This window comes from Tachysurus vachellii, chromosome 19, assembly GCF_030014155.1.
Source record: "Tachysurus vachellii isolate PV-2020 chromosome 19, HZAU_Pvac_v1, whole genome shotgun sequence".
In the NCBI taxonomy this organism is placed as follows: domain Eukaryota; kingdom Metazoa; phylum Chordata; class Actinopteri; order Siluriformes; family Bagridae; genus Tachysurus; species Tachysurus vachellii.
This window is the reverse complement of record NC_083478.1, coordinates 19185467-19203855: the sequence shown is the minus strand read 5'-3', so window position 1 is coordinate 19203855 and position 18389 is coordinate 19185467.

Below are 18389 nucleotides of genomic sequence, written 5' to 3'. Positions count from 1 at the left end.
TGTTTTTGTTCATGTCAAGTTTGCCTGTGTATGTTGTTTATTGTCTGATTTCATTATGTGACACTAACAATCAAATAAAAAAAAATACAAAACACAGTGGAGACCAGAGTCCTGAACATGAGGTCTGACACTGCCGTGGAAATGGCAGTGCTTCATCTCGCTACACGTTAGTGTTTCTTCATACATAAATGTAGGGTGCATGATTTGTTGTCCATAAACCTTTGTATTTCATAATTAGGGCTTAAAAACTTTCCTTTTTATATTAATTGTCAACACCATGGAAAGTTGCCAAAAATGTATCACTTGTTTTGTTATTTGTCATATTAAAAAAAAACGAAACAAAAAAAAAACAACAGCAACAAAAAACAGAGCAGTTCAGTAATTCCACTTTTGACAAACAAAAAATATCTCACAATAAATAAAATACAAATACAAACTACTGAGTATTGACAATGATTTTTTTATTGACGAACATTGACACACACTGTTAAGCCCAATTAAGCCCAATTGTTAAACAGTCTTCAGGATACAGGCTGATACTGATAAGTTCTTTATTAAAAATCCGCGCGCAGGTTTTCCTTTTCCACGCCCCAGTGTGGTCAGACGTTAAGGGGGAGAAACAACGATAGACGAACGGTGGCGCTCCACGAAATAGATGGCCTCGTTTAGTGTTGCTGGTTGGTTGTCCCGAACCCAGTGGGCGGTCACTTCTGGGAGCTGTTTCAGAAACTGCTCCATTACCACCGTCTCCACAATCCTTCTAGCATCATGACTATCAGCCAGCAACCAACCCTGACACTCCGTTTGTAGCTGTTGTACATATGAGAATGGGTCTCCGACTTCACCGAGGGTCAAGGAACGAAACCTCAGGCGATGTGTCTCTGACCGCTGCGACACGAGTCTACTGCGACATTCAGAGTCTTCACTCAGCGTTAATCTGTCAAACGACTGTTGGATTTGTTCCATGGCCTCCAGATGCTTTTTTGCTTTTGTTGATTTTCTTGGTGACACAGCACAGTTTCAGAGAGTTGTGAGTGCTGAATTATGAATTCTGTAGAAATGTAAAGCATCACAAAGACCGTTTTCAAGTCCGATGGTTCACCCTCTCCTCGACTGAGTGCTAGCGAAAATACAGGCACTTTATATCCTCAAATAAGTCGGGTAAAACTCCCGCTTATTTAATACCTGAATCGTCACCAGTCTTACCGCCAAACTCGTATTGATAACGGCATGATCTTGGTTACGGAGAACCTTTTGGTATTCTATCGTGGTATTCTTTTTCGCATTTATTTTTAAAGTGCTGCCAACAGGATGAGCCCTTTTATGTTTATCAATGCTATCTAAATGTGATGTTTAATAAGCTACCAGCACCTTTTATTACTTTAATAAGGCTTTAATAGTGCAGTAAAACGCGTGATTAGGCCTTTTCTAAGAAGCCAGTCGGAATTTAGCAATAGTTTAATTCACTTAAATCCCTTACATTAATCACGTTTATAGCTTCATATTAATATAGCTCTATTGACCATTTTCTACTGATACTAAATGTCCCTGTTACTGCATATAAAAACTCCATAAACTGCTAAATTATGTGGGTGAATTGGAAGCACACAGACTCCATTTCTTTCCTTCTTCCTGTTTGTTTCAGTGAACAGACTGTAGTCTAAGCGTCTGATAACTTGACGGAACTAACAGTGCACCAGTTTTTCGGAGACGAATGAGAACACAAGTAACACATAAATGATTAGCCGAAAACCCGCCCTGTTTTTTTCCCCTCTTCTTTCTCTGCTTGTCAGCGCCTGCCTCATCCGCTCAGCATTGCTCAGCTCTGAACATTCACCGCACGGTTCCGGAGTAAAGTCTAGTCGACATTTGCTGTAATACCTGCATTTTGAAACAGAAGAAGAGTCGAAGTTGCCTCGTTGTCGACATTTTCAGACTAACTAAGCCCTCTTTTTCAAGGGCAACTTGTCGGAACTTCTACATGAAGTGAGAACGATATACATTCGCAATACTGCCGCTGGGAAACGTGATTCATTACATGATACTATTTCCTAAAGCATAGTTAATTCTCCCTGTTTTTATGGTTTATGAATTTTTCGACATGGCCATTTGGAAATATGAAACCGTCGTTGGAATGCGGATGTGAAACCTGTAGGAATTAACAGATGATTATTTTAACTACTTTTTTACAAGATCCTTTAAATTGTTCTTTATTTTAAGTATCCTGTTTAATTTGTTAAAACAATAAGCCGGTTAACTGTATTATTATTATTATTATTATTATTATTATTATTATTATTATTATTATTATTATTATTATTATTATTGTTATTATTATTATTATTATTATTATTATTATTATTATTAGACAGTTTTTGTACATGTTTTTGTTCATGTCAAGTTTGCCTGTGTATGTTGTTTATTGTCTGATTTCATTATGTGACACTAACAATCAAATAAGAAAAAACACAAAACACAGTGGAGACCAGAGTCCTGAACATGAGGTCTGACACTGCCGTGGAAATGGCAGTGCTTCATCTCGCTACACGTTAGTGTTTCTTCATACATAAATGTAGGGTGCATGATTTGTAGTCCATAAACTTTTGTATTTCATAATTAGGGCTTAAAAACTTTCCTTTTTATATTAATTGTCAACACCATGGAAAGTTGCCAAAAATGTATCACTTCTTTTGTTATTTGTCATATTAAAAAAAAAGAAACAAAAAAAACAACAACAAAAACAGAGCAGTTCAGTAATTCCACTTTTGACAAACAAAAAATATCTCACAATAAATAAAATACAAATACAAACTACTGAGTATTGACAATGATTTTTTTTATTGACGAACATTGACACACACTGTTAAGCCCAATTAAGCCCAATTGTTAAGCAGTCTTCAGGATACAGGCTGATACTGATAAGTTCTTTATTAAAAATCCGCGCACAGGTTTTCCTTTTCCACGCCCCAGTGTGGTCAGACGTTAAGGGGGAGAAACAACGATAGACGAACGGTGGCGCTCCACGAAATAGATGGCCTCGTTTAGTGTTGCTGGTTGGTTGTCCCGAACCCAGTGGGCGGTCACTTCTGGGAGCTGTTTCAGAAACTGCTCCATTACCACCGTCTCCACAATCCTTCTAGCATCATGACTATCAGCCAGCAACCAACCCTGACACTCCGTTTGTAGCTGTTGTACATATGAGAATGGGTCTCCGACTTCACCGATTGTCAAGGATCGAAACCTCAGGCGATGTGTCTCTGACCGCTGCGACACGAGTCTACTGCGACATTCAGATTCTTCACTCAGCGTTAATCTGTCAAACGACTGTTGGATTTGTTCCATGGCCTCCAGATGCTTTTTTTGCTTTTGCTGATTTTCTTGGTGACACAGCACAGTTTCAGAGAGTTGTGAGTGCTGAATTATGAATTCTTCAGAAATGTAAAGCATCACAAAGACCGTTTTTCAAGTCCGCTGGTTCACCCTCTCCTCGACTGAGTGCTAGAGAAAATACAGGCACTTTATATCCTCAAATAAGTCGGGTAGCACTCCGGCTTATTTAATACCTGAATCGTCACCAGTCTTAACGCCAAACTCGTATTGATAACGGCATGATCTTGGTCACGGAGAACATTTTGGTATTCTATCATGGTATTCTTTTACGCATTTATTTTTAAAGTGCTGCCAACAGGATGAGCCCTTTTATGTTTATCAAGGCTATCTAAATGGGATGTTTATTAAGCTACCAGCACCTTTTAATACTTTAATAAGGCTTTAATAGTGCACTACACTGAACTCCATACACTGCTAAATTATGCGGGTGAATTGAAAGCACACAGACTCCATTTCTTTCCTTCTTCCTGTATGTTTCAGTGAACAGACTGCAGTCTAAGCGTCTGATAACTTGACGGAACTAACAGCAGACCAGTTTTTCAGAGACGAATGAGAACACAAGTAACACATAAAAGATTAGCCGAAAACCCGCCCTCTGTTTTTTCTCTCTCTTCTTTCTCTGCTCTTCAGCGCTAGCCTCATTATCTCAGCAGTTCTCAGCTCTGTACATTCACCGCACGGTTCCGGAGTAAAGTCTAGTCGACATTTTCTGTACTAAGACTAACTAAGCCCTCTTTTTCGAGTGCAACATTTCGGAACTTCTACATGAAGTGTGAAGGACATACATTCGCAATACTGACGCTGAGAAACGTCGAGGTTGGACGACGAATAGTCGGACAACGCCCAGGAAATGAGAATAAGAACACGACGGTGTTCATTTGGATTATTTATGATACTGTTTTTTCTAAAGTATCTTTAATTCTCTCTGTGTATGGTTTACAAATTTTTCCACATTGCCATTTGAAAACATGATTCTGTCGTTAGAGAGTATTTTGTGTATCCTGTTGTATGTATGAAAACATTATTATTATTATTGTTATTATTATTATTATTATTAGAGTTTCTGTAAATGTTTCTGGTTTCTGTTAATATTTTATTAAGGTGTGTTGTCTAATGTCTGAATTCATTATGTGACACTAACAATAAAATCAAATCAAATAAATAACAGTGGAACCTTGTGTTATTTCGCTACACATACAGACTAAGGGAATGTAAGGTTCATGTTTCGATGTCCAAAATCTTATGTATTTTAAAATTGCGCGAGCTCGACGAGGTGTAAGGGCTCAATAATGGTGTGTGTAGAAATGTAAGAGGGTAGCAGGAAATGAATCCTTTCTTACAACTAGAGGAAGTGCACAGATAAATACAGCTTATGTAAATCCATTCAACTTGATTCTCTCCGCCCTACACTAGTCACTCCTGACCATTCACTGTACGTTTCAGTGTACAGACCGTAGAGCTGTGTGAATGTGGATGCGGATTCAAAGGCTTACGTGATCTTTTACGTGTAATTTAACACCGTCGTTCAAAGGCGGAGCCTCAAACACTGTTGCTGGAAAACGTCAACCTTCCACACTGTCAGCTGAAGGCGAATAAGAGACCGACGGTGTTCACTTGAGTCATTTATAGGATTCTCTTTACTGAGTTAATCTTTTTTAATGGTTCACGAATTTTTCGACATATTTGGAAATATGATACGCGGACGTGAAACCTGTCGGAATAAACGGATGATTTTTATCAGTTATTTATATTCAGACCCTTTTTTAATTTTTTTTTTTAATATTAATAAGAAATAAGTAATATATTATTATAATTAATAAACTTACAGATCAGCATTCGTTTTTTTTATTTAAAAGATTTATTGTAATTCATAGATTAGTATAATTGTTTTTTACCAACGTCTTTGTGACAGAATGTCGCACGGGAAAAACGGTTTAAGTAAATTCACTCAGATTGATTCTCTCCGTCTGAGTATAGACGGGTGTGGCATGGTGTGTGTGTGTGTGTGTGTGTGTGTGTGTGTGTGTGTGCGCGACTTTTCGGAATTGCCTCAGACATCCCTCAGTCAGAAATACAAAGACGCTCGACGAAATTTTAAACCAGGCTACATTTATGTGACACCTGTTTGTTTTTTGCTGTTCATACGTAATTGTTTTGTCAGACATTATGATGTACAACGTATATTTGTATTGCGGTCTATGATTCGTCACTGACGCTTGTTTTTCTACTTGGTCTAGTTACGCCCTAAGTGCAATCATGAGTAAGTCGAGTTGTGCAAATCAATGCCATAGTTTCAAGGCGCATAGTCCTATAGTTAGACATTATAAAGTTTTTTTGTTAATTGTATGTTGTCTAATGTCTGATTTCATTATGTGACACTAACAATCATGTAAGATACAAAGCACAATGGAACACTGAGTCCCTTATATTAAACATGTGTATGGTCTCATTTGAAAATAACGTTGTTGTTGTTTTGTACTGATAAAAATATCCCTGTTACTGCATACAAGAACTCCATACACCCCTGAATTATGTGGGGGAATTATAAGCACAGACTTATTTCTTCTCTCGCTGTACATGTTTGTTTCGTTTAACAGACTTAGCCTAAGAGTCTGATAACTTTCGAAGACGAGCAAGAACACAAGTTAAAAAAAGATGAAATGAGCAACTTGGTAGAGAAAACCAGCCCCCTCTTCATTTTCTCTCAGCATGACTCAACCCTGAACATTTACCGCACCCACAAGTAACAAGTTACATTCGCTGTTATACCTTCATCTTGAAACAGAAGAAGAGACGAAGTTGCCTCGTGGTCGATATTCTCTGTACTAGGACTAACTAAGCTTTTTGTTTCCGACGCTTATTCTCCGAAACTTCTACATGACGTGAGAAGGATATACATTTTCAACACCGCTGCTGGAAAACGTTGATGTTGGACGGCGAATAGTTCTTTTAGAAAAAGCTTTTAGAACTCAACATTAAGACCGACTATACTTGACACCTGTCTTTTCTCCATCCTCTGGAGAGCCTCATGAAGCTCACATCCCACATCCAGCATCACATCCATCTCCCTGGCCACTTAAAAAAGTTTTGATGTGCGTTTTAGTCAAAACTGAAACTAAACTTTCCTGCTCAGATTGAAATATTTTTCATAAATAAGTGAAATTATTACTAAACTTAGCTTTTTCTTAAAGAACAGTGTTACAATGACAGTAAGCACTCCTTGGTTTTACAATCTTGTTATTATTATATTAGCACACTGCACCATGCTGTGGTCAGAGACACTTATACTGAAACAAAAAACATCCCCTGTGAATGTTTGTTGCAGTGCAAGATAACTTGACGGAACTAACAAATGGAAAGCACCTAACATGTAAAAAACACTTACAGAGAACCCGCCCCTCTGCCGTTTTTTCCCTTCTCTTCAGCTTCACCCTCATTCTCTCAGTATGACTCACTCATGAACGGGTTTGGAGTACCTACCAGCTACAAGTAACAAGTGACATTCGCTGTAATACCTTCATCTTGAAACAGAAGAAGAGTCGAAGTTGCCTCGTAGTCGATGTTCTCTGTACTATGACTAACTAAGCCCTTTGTTTCCGAGGCTCTTTGTTTCCTTTGTATCATGTAATGAATCAAGTAAAGATCTTGTTCTTATTCTACTTTCCCAGCATAATAACACGACCTTTACTTGATTTATTACATGATACTATTTTCTAAAGCATAGTTAATTCTCCCTGTTTTTATGGTTCGACATCGCCATTTGGAAATAAGAAATCGTCGTTGGAATGCGGATGTGAAACCTGTAGGAATTAACAGATGCTTATTTTAACTATTTTTTTTCCAAGATCCTTTTTATTGTTCTTTATTTTAAGAGCAGTTCAATAATTCCACTTTTGACAAAAAAAACAAATCTCACATTAAAGAAAATACAAATACAAACTACCGAGTATTGACAATGATTTTTATTGACGAACATTGACACACACTGTTAAGCCCAATTAAAATAAATATAAGTAGCAAGAATGACTAAGCAGTCTTCAGGATACAGGCTGATACTGATAAGTTCTTTATTAAAAGTCCGCGCGCAGGTTTTCCTTTTCCACGCCCCAGTGTGGTCAGATGTTAAGGGGAGAAACAACGATAGACGAACGGTGGCGCTCCACGAAATAGATGGCCTCGTTTAGTGTTGCTGGTTGGTTGTCCCGAACCCAGTGGGCGGTCACTTCTGGGAGCTGTTTCAGAAACTGCTCCATTACCACCGTCTCCACAATCCTTCTAGCATCATGACTATCAGCCAGCAACCAACCCTGACACTCCGTTTGTAGCTGTTGTACATATGAGAATGGGTCTCCGACTTCACCGAGGGTCAAGGAACGAAACCTCAGGCGATGTGTCTCTGACCGCTGCGACACGAGTCTACTGCGACATTCAGAGTCTTCACTCAGCGTTAATCTGTCAAACGACTGTTGGATTTGTTCCATGGCCTCCAGATGCTTTTTTGCTTTTGTTGATTTTCTTGGTGACACAGCACAGTTTCAGAGAGTTGTGAGTGCTGAATTATGAATTCTGTAGAAATGTAAAGCATCACAAAGACCGTTTTCAAGTCCGATCGTTCACCCTCTCCTCGACTGAGTGCTAGCGAAAATACAGGCACTTTATATCCTCAAATAAGTCGGGTAAAACTCCCGCTTATTTAATACCTGAATCGTCACCAGTCTTACCGCCAAACTCGTATTGATAACGGCATGATCTTGGTTACGGAGAACCTTTTGGTATTCTATCGTGGTATTCTTTTTCGCATTTATTTTTAAAGTGCTGCCAACAGGATGAGCCCTTTTATGTTTATCAATGCTATCTAAATGTGATGTTTAATAAGCTACCAGCACCTTTTATTACTTTAATAAGGCTTTAATAGTGCAGTAAAACGCGTGATTAGGCCTTTTCTAAGAAGCCAGTCGGAATTTAGCAATAGTTTAATTCACTTAAATCCCTTATATTAATCACGTTTATAGCTTCATATTAATATAGCTCTATTGACCATTTTCTACTGATACTAAATGTCCCTGTTACTGCATATAAAAACTCCATAAACTGCTAAATTATGTGGGTGAATTGGAAGCACACAGACTCCATTTCTTTCCTTCTTCCTGTTTGTTTCAGTGAACAGACTGTAGTCTAAGCGTCTGATAACTTGACGGAACTAACAGTGCACCAGTTTTTCGGAGACGAATGAGAACACAAGTAACACATAAATGATTAGCCGAAAACCCGCCCTGTTTTTTTCCCCTCTTCTTTCTCTGCTTGTCAGCGCCTGCCTCATCCGCTCAGCATTGCTCAGCTCTGAACATTCACCGCACGGTTCCGGAGTAAAGTCTAGTCGACATTTGCTGTAATACCTGCATTTTGAAACAGAAGAAGAGTCGAAGTTGCCTCGTTGTCGACATTTTCAGACTAACTAAGCCCTCTTTTTCAAGGGCAACTTGTCGGAACTTCTACATGAAGTGAGAACGATATACATTCGCAATACTGCCGCTGGGAAACGTGATTCATTACATGATACTATTTCTTAAAGCATAGTTAATTCTCCCTGTTTTTATGGTTTATGAATTTTTCGACATGGCCATTTGGAAATATGAAACCGTCGTTGGAATGCGGATGTGAAACCTGTAGGAATTAACAGATGATTATTTTAACTACTTTTTTACAAGATCCTTTTAATTGTTCTTTATTTTAAGTATCCTGTTTAATTTGTTAAAACAATAAGCCGGTTGACTGTATTATTATTATTATTATTATTATTATTATTATTATTATTATTATTATTATTGTTATTATTATTATTATTATTATTATTATTATTATTATTATTATTATTATTACACAGTTTTTGTACATGTTTTTGTTCATGTCAAGTTTGCCTGTGTATGTTGTTTATTGTCTGATTTCATTATGTGACACTAACAATCAAATAAAAAAAAATACAAAACACAGTGGAGACCAGAGTCCTGAACATGAGGTCTGACACTGCCGTGGAAATGGCAGTGCTTCATCTCGCTACACGTTAGTGTTTCTTCATACATAAATGTAGGGTGCATGATTTGTAGTCCATAAACTTTTGTATTTCATAATTAGGGCTTAAAAACTTTCCTTTTTATATTAATTGTCAACACCATGGAAAGTTGCCAAAAATGTATCACTTGTTTTGTTATTTGTCATATTAAAAAAAAAGAAACAAAAAAAACAACAACAAAAACAGAGCAGTTCAGTAATTCCACTTTTGACAAACAAAAAATATCTCACAATAAATAAAATACAAATACAAACTACTGAGTATTGACAATGATTTTTTTTATTGACGAACATTGACACACACTGTTAAGCCCAATTAAGCCCAATTGTTAAGCAGTCTTCAGGATACAGGCTGATACTGATAAGTTCTTTATTAAAAATCCGCGCTCAGGTTTTCCTTTTCCACGCCCCAGTGTGGTCAGACGTTAAGGGGGAGAAACAACGATAGACGAACGGTGGCGCTCCACGAAATAGATGGCCTCGTTTAGTGTTGCTGGTTGGTTGTCCCGAACCCAGTGGGCGGTCACTTCTGGGAGCTGTTTCAGAAACTGCTCCATTACCACCGTCTCCACAATCCTTCTAACATCATGACTATCAGCCAGCAACCAACCCTGACACTCCGTTTGTAGCTGTTGTACATATGAGAATGGATCTCCGACTTCACCGAGGGTCAAGGAACGAAACCTCAGGCGATGTGTCTCTGACCGCTGCGACACGAGTCTACTGCGACATTCAGAGTCTTCACTCAGCGTTAATCTGTCAAACGACTGTTGGATTTGTTCCATGGCCTCCATATGCTTTTTTTGCTTTTGCTGATTTTCTTGGTGATACAGCACAGTTTCAGAGAGTTGTGAGTGCTGAATTATGAATTCTGTAGAAATGTAAAGCATCACAAAGACTGTTTTCAAGTCCGCTGGTTCACCCTCTCCTCGACTGAGTGCTAGAGAAAATACAGGCACTTTATATCCTCAAATAAGTCGGGTAGCCTGCACTCCGGCTTATTTAATACCTGAATCGTCACCAGTCTTACCGCCAAACTCGTATTGATAACGGCATGATCTTGGTTACGGAGAACCTTTTGGTATTCTATCATGGTATTCTTTTTCGCATTTATTTTTAAAGTGCTTCCAACAGGATGAGCCCTTTTATGTTTATCAAGGCTATCTAAATGTGATGTTTAATAAGCTACCAGCACCTTTTATTACTTTAATAAGGCTTTAATAGTGCACTACACTGAACTCCATACACTGCTAAATTATGTGGGTGAATTGAAAGCACACAGACTCCATTTCTTTCCTTCTTCCTGTTTCTTTCAGTGAACAGACTGTAGTCTAAGCGTCTGATAATTTGACGGAACTAACAGCAGACCAGTTTTTCAGAGACGAATGAGAACACAAGTAACACATAAAAGATTAGCCGAAAACCCGCCCTCTGTTTTTTCTCTCTTCTTTCTCTGCTCTTCAGCGCCAGGCTCATTATTTCAGCAGTTCTCAGCTCTGTACATTCACCGCACGGTTCCGGAGTAAAGTCTAGTCGACATTTTCTGTACTAAGACTAACTAAGCTCTCTTTTTCGAGGGCAACTTTTCGGAACCTCTTCATGAAGTGTAAAGGACATACATTCGCAATACTGACGCTGGGATACGTCGAGGTTGTATCTTTAATTCTCTCTGTTTATGGTTTACAAATTTTTCCACATTGCCATTTGAAAACATGATTCTGTCGTTAGAGAGTATTTTGTGTATCCTGTTGTATGTATGAAAACATTATTATTATTATTATTATTATTATTATTATTATTATTATTATTATTATTAGAGTTTCTGTAAATGTTTCTGGTTTCTGTTAATATTTTATTAAGGTGTGTTGTCTAATGTCTGAATTCATTATGTGACATGTAAATAAATAAATAACAGTGGAACCTTGTGTTATTTCGCTACACATACAGACTAAGGGAATGTAAGGTTCATGTTTCGATGTCCAAAACCTTATGTATTTTAATATTGCGCGAGCTCGGCGAGGTGTAAGGGCTCAATAATGGCGTATGTAGAAATGTAAGAGGGTAGCAGGAAATGATGAATCCTTTCTTACAACTAGAGGAAGTGCACAGATAAATACAGCTTATGTAATTTCATTCAACTTGATTCTCTACGCCCTACACTAGTCACTCCTGACCATTCACTGTACGTTTCAAAGTACAGACCGTAGAGCTGTGTGAATGTGGATGCGGATTCAAAGGCGTACGTGATCTTTTACGTGTATTTTAACACGGTCGTTCAGATTGAAATATTTTTCATAAATAAGTGAAATTATTACTAAACTTAGCTTTTTTTAAGAACAGTGTTAAAATGACAGTAGGCACTCCTAGGTTTTACAATCTTTTTATTATTATATTAGCACACTGCACCATGCTGTGGTCTGAGCCACTTATACTGAAACAAAAAACATCCCCTGTGAATGTTTGTTGCAGTGCAAGATAACTTGACGGAACTAACAAATGGAAAGCACCTGACATGTAAAAAACAGCCCTCGGAAACAATAAGAACAAGATCTTTATCCTATTTTCCCAGCATAAGAACACGACCTTTACTTGATTTATTACATGATACTATTTTCTAAAGCATAGTTAATTCTCCCTGTTTTTATGGTTCATGAATTTTTGGACATCGCCATTTGGAAATATGAATCCGTCGTTGGAATTCGGATGTGAAACCTGTAGGAATTAACAGATGATTATTTTAACTACTTTTTTACAAGATCCTTTTTTTTTGTTCTTTATTTTAAGAGCAGTTCAGTAATTCCACTTTTGACAAAAAAGACAAATCTGACATTAAAGAAAACACAAATACAAACTACTGAGTATTGACAATGATTTTTTATTGACGAACATTGACACACACTGTTAAGCCCAATTAAAATAAATATAAGTAACACGAGTGATTGAGCAGTCTTCAGGATACAGGCTGATACTGATAAGTTCTTTATTAAAAATCCGCGGGCAGGTTTTCCTTTTCCACGCCCCAGTGTGGTCAGATGTTAAGGGGAGAAACAACCATAGACGAACGGTGGCGCTCCACGAAATAGATGGCCTCGTTTAGTGTTGCTGGTTGGTTGTCCCGAACCCAGTGGGCGGTCACTTCTGGGAGCTTCTAGCATCATGACTATCAGCCAGCAACCAACCCTGACACTCCTTTTGTAGCTGTTGTACATATGAGAATGGGTCTCCGACTTCACCGAGGGTCTCGCAAACGACTGTTGGATTTGTTCCATGGCCTCCATATGCTTTTTTTTGCTTTAGTTGCTCTTGTTGGTGATGTTTAATAAGCTACCAGCACCTTTTCTTACTTTAATAAGGCTTTAATAGTGCAGTAAAACGCGTGATTAGGCCTTTTCTAAGAGGCCAGGCGGAATTCAGCAATAGTTTAATTCACTTAAATCCGTTATATTAATCATGTTTATAGCTTCATATTAATATATCTCTCTACTATTTTCTACTGATACTAAATGTCCCTGTTACTGCATATAAGAACTCCATACACTGCTAAATTATGCGGGTGAATTGGAAGCACACAGACTCCATTTCTTTCCTTCTTCCTGTTTGTTTCAGTGAACAGACTGTAGTCTCGTCTGATAATTTGACGGAACTAACAGCAGACCAGTTTTTCGGAGACGAATGAGAACACAAGTAACACATAAAAGATTAGCCGAAAACCCGCCCTCTGTTTTTTTTTTCTCTTCTTTCTCTGCTCTTCAGCGCCAGGCTCATTATCTCAGCATTACTCAGCTCTGAACTGTACTAAGACTAACTAAGCCCTCATTTTCGAGGGCAACTTTTCGGAACTTCTACATGAAGTGTGAAGGATATACATTCGCTCGGAAACGTCGAGGTTGGACGACGAATAGTTGGAATTTGAGTTCTGTAAATGTTTATGTTATTTTATTATTCAGGTATGTTGTCTAATGTCTGAATTCATCATGTGACACTAACAATAAAATCAAATGAAATTATAAACAGTGGAACCTTGTGTTATTTCGCTACACATACAGACTAAGGGAATAAGGTTCATGTTTCGATGTCCAAAATCTTATGTATTTTAAAATTGTGCGAGTTCGGCGAGGTGTAAGGGCTCAATAATGGTGTGTGTAGAAATGTAAGAGGGTAGCAGGAAATGATGAATCCTTTAATTTATATATTGATCTCTTTATTTCAGGACAGTTTTAGCCTAAATACATTTTTCAGCATGTAAAGTAAAGGCGTTTACTCGTGGCGCCGGACACAAGCATTTTATATCAGTTTAAATGAAACAAATTAAATCCGAACGTGATCTCTTTCACACCCGAATGGCTGTACGATCTGGTATCGTTCTAACCTAGATAAAAAAACAGGAGAAATTAAAAACGAAAACGAAACAGCAAGTCTGAAATATCATCAGATAAATGATTTTAATTCCGGGTGTTGATTTCTTTTTAAATTAATGTCGAGCTATATCTCTTCCAAAGTCACTGATGTTTTTTCAAGTCCTCTAATTCACCCGTTCCCGACACAAAGTTCTCGGCGTTTTTATATCGTGCGAGGTAAAACTCCCTTATATTCTCGGAGTAGGCGGTCTAGTCATCCTTAAACGCTTCAAGCACGCCTCCGATGTAAGCATATAAAAGTTTCAATTCCTCCATCAAATGGCATTTTGTGTTATACGACTGAATATTACAGGACTCACTCAGCACATCTGTTACGGTAAGATAAATCTTATTGTTTCATTAAATGTGTAAGTTAGAAACGTGTGTAAACTTTTGTAACGTTTGTGTAAAATAAATAAATAAATAAATAAATAAATAAATAAATAAATAAATAAATAAATAAATCTGACTCCAGGTTGATTTTCCAGTCGATTACTAATGTATATTAATATTCAATTATGCACTAATTTATTACTTTAACTGTTTCTGCTTTACTCAGACATGTGCACTGCAGCGCTAACTTGTGTGTCTGACATCTGCGTGATGCTCGTGAACGTCTTCACTTGTGGAGGTGTGTGCGTGTGTGTCTGTGTGCAGTTAAACATGGATATACTGTTTGGCATTTGTTAATTCTAATAAATGTCTGCCTGAAAACCTTATGTTAATTTCCTGTTATTTTTCTCCATAATTCTTGATAGTAGGAGAAAAGTTTGATCTGTCTGCAGTGGCAGAGGTCTCAGCAGAGTCTGGAGAAGGTCTGTTCATTTAAATTTAAAATTCATATAAACCCAATCAGAATATATTTTGTAGAAACACATGCAAAAGGTTGGCTTTGGTGTGTTGCAATAAGTATTTCATGTAAGGTAATACAAACAAAAGTCCAATTTCTCTTTTTTCTAGGTGTTGGACTTTCAGTGGAGGAGACAAGCAGCACGCCTGAACCAGCAGCAAGCCGAAGCTCAGTGCATCCCTTCTTTCTCACTGAGCCACACCTGACACCTGTTCTGGTGACTGGTATCTTAAGAATGTAACATAGAAAACCAGAGTTAATGTATCCAGTGATAGAGACTTAAGCACTTTTTTAAAACAAGTACATCACTCTGGATAACGGTGTCTGCCAAATGCTGTAAATGTAAATGTACAATTCTCACACACATATTTGATCCATGACGTCGACTAAAACCTTCTACATGTGTTTATTTTTTTTCTTTTTTTTCTCTCCCACCTTTCTCTGGCTAAATGTCTGTCAATATATATATTTTTAAATTATATGTTTTTATAATATTTCTATGCTAAATAAATTGTATAATTTTTAAGAGGAGTATGGACTGACTGCTATTTTCCTGCATATCGTTTTTCTGTATGATGTAGCTGTGGGATTTTCAGAGGGAAAAAGTAAACTGGAAGCAGGCTTTACAGGTTACAGCGCTGCAGTACACAAACACACACACACACACACACACACACACACACACACACACACACACACACACACACACACACACACAGATCTCACTCTCTTATCCCTACTGTAGCTCAACGCAGCAGTATAACACCCTCCATTCACAAACCGGTGCTCCACCACACCAGATATAAAATTTATATTGACTGTATATTCCTTTATATAACTATTTGTATAACAATCATAATAATAATAATAATAAAAACATAATAATAATAGTAATTTATTATTATTATTATTATTATTATTATTATTATTATTATTATTATTATTATTATTATTATTATTGTTGTGTTATATGACTGATATAATTGTCTGGTGACACCTCTGTATACTCTAAAAGGAGCACATAAGCCACCACTATCCTTCAGAACACTTTCAATTTGACAGTACAAGCAGGGTCAAGATGACCCTTCTGTAGCTGAACGAGAACTGACCAAAATTCATGCTGCCCCACAAGACGTCCAGCAATTCCTGCCCTTACTGTCCAGAAAGCCTTTTAAAACTAAGCATTAAGACCATCTATACCTGGCACCTGTCTTTCCTCCATCCTCTGGAGAGCCACATGAAGCTAGTCCAGCATCAGCTCCACATCCAACTCCCTTGCCACTTGTTCTAAAAGTTTCAGCAGTTCCACAAGGAAACTCGCCTACATCATATATGCCCTTGACAGCTAGCTGCTCTGCAGCCTTGTGTAGAAGCTGACTGTCTGCTTGCAAATTTCAGTTATCTCTAATAAGAGATCCTCTAATTTTTCGGTCGCACAGTATTTATGTCCATTGTTTTGCTCTAAACTATAGAAGGAGCATCCATCTCAGTAACACTTTAAAGCATCACTAGACCATCCCTGTGCTGTAATGTCTAACAGGTCATTATTTTTTTTTTTTACATTTGAGGGATTCAATATGCCCTCGATATTTTGTGGCCTTTAAAATCTGGAGTTCCACTATTTAAAGTGACGTTGTGAAGTCAAGTGAAGTCTCTTGTGACGTTGATAGTGTACTGTTGACAAAAAACCCTGATGTGTTTTTAGTTACATCCCACCACTGCTACTGTAGAGCACTAAAAGCTGCTTGGTCAGATTTGAAATAGTTTTCATAAATAAGTAAAATAATTACTAAAATTAGCTTCTTCTTAAAGAGCAGTGTTAAAATGACAGTAGGCACTCCTAGGTTTTACATTCTCTTTACTATTAGCACACTGCACCATGCTGTGGTCTTAGACACCTAAACTGAAACAATAAATCATCCCCTGTGAATGTTTGTTGCAGTGAACAGACTGTAGACTAAGCTTGTTGTGGAAGTTTTGAGAAACTGGTAGGCATGGAAAAGAGTAAAAATGTTCACAATTCATTTGTGCAGCACAGCATGAGAGAGGAAGGGCCTTGATAATTTGTTAAACTAAGATTTTATGAAAATGAATCTGAGGAAAGTGTAACAGCATCTATTATTGGCAATATGGACAATGCCTGATCATCTCCTGATCAGGAAAATCTTACCCTTATCAAGGTCTGCCTAGATTTATTTATAAGCCAACTCATCTCCAGCTCATTCTGACCCTCTAATAATTTTACACAAACAATCTCTTCTAATAACAATTTCTATTCACAGCCAACTTCTAGTCCTGCACACAGAACGTTCAGAACGTATGACTCAGTATGACTCACCCATGAACGGTTCGGAGTACCAGCTACAAGTAACAAGTGACATTTGCTGTAATACCTTCATCTTGAAATAGAAGAAGAGTCGAAGTTGCCTCGTGGTCGATGTTCTCTGTACTAGGACTAACTAAGCCCTTTGTTTCCAGGGTATGTATCACGTATATCACGTGTTTGGTTATTTGTCATATTAATAAAACAAATGCATAAAATAAAAATATTGACGAATATTGACAAAGACTGTTAAGCCCAATTAAAATAAGTATAAACAACATGAGTGACTGAGCATTTTTCAGTATCCAGGCTGAAACTATTAGGGTGTTTGTTAAAAATCTGCACGCACGTCTCCCTATCCAGCGTCTCCGAATCCCAACGTGGGACATATACATGTAGACAACGATAGACGCCCAGTGATTCTTATCGTAATAAATAGCCTCGTTTAGTGTTACTGGTTTTGTTGTGCTGAACTCAATGGGTGGTTTATTCTAAGAGCTTCTCCACTTCTGATGAAACGAGGCGTTCCGAGTGACAGTTACTGTTCAATTCACATCCTCCATCGTAAGGCATCTTGTGTTATACGACTGAATATTACAGGATTCACTCAGCACATCTGTTAAGGTAAGATCAATCTTCTTGTTTCTTTAAATGTGTAAGTTAGAAATGTGTGTAAATAACGCAGCATGACCAGAGCCGATCCTGACCTCCCTGGGGCCCTAAGCAAAATTCTGCTAAGGGGCCCTCCTACCTGACCCGTGAGCCATGTAAACCATTTGCCACACATTCACACTTGACACCCCACTGCTCCCACTACAAAACTCCCTCCTTTTAAAAAAAGTTTGCTCCATCTCTCGGTCAAAGAGTAAAACAATACAGAATTGAATGAGGTATAAACAAATCTTTAGAGAGAGAGAACACAGCTTTGGATTTTGGGATTAACTTTGGTTCCCTCTACAGTCTGGGCATTTTCAGCATTGTTGACACCAGTCTATTTGGACTGTCTGGAAGAAACTGAAACTTGATTGAGAGACTATAAACATTGTCATTAGGAGTGCTATCACGCTACTTTTTGTACTGGACCCCCACACAGATGTTGCTGCTGGAAAGCGCGCGTGTCATTTTGTGCACGATTGCACGCGCATATGAACGCATGTTCACGCGCGGCGCGGTTATCGAGCTTCCGTTTATAAACACCGTTGCCCTCGGGCGTTTATTCACGCGAATGTTCACGCAATAAATTGTTGTGTGACAGACAAACAGGCCAAGAGATGCACTGGCAGCACTGTACAGCTAATTTAGCTAGTCAGATAGAAACTAGAGACAGAATCACATCAACTTAACTTTACTGTTATTTGCT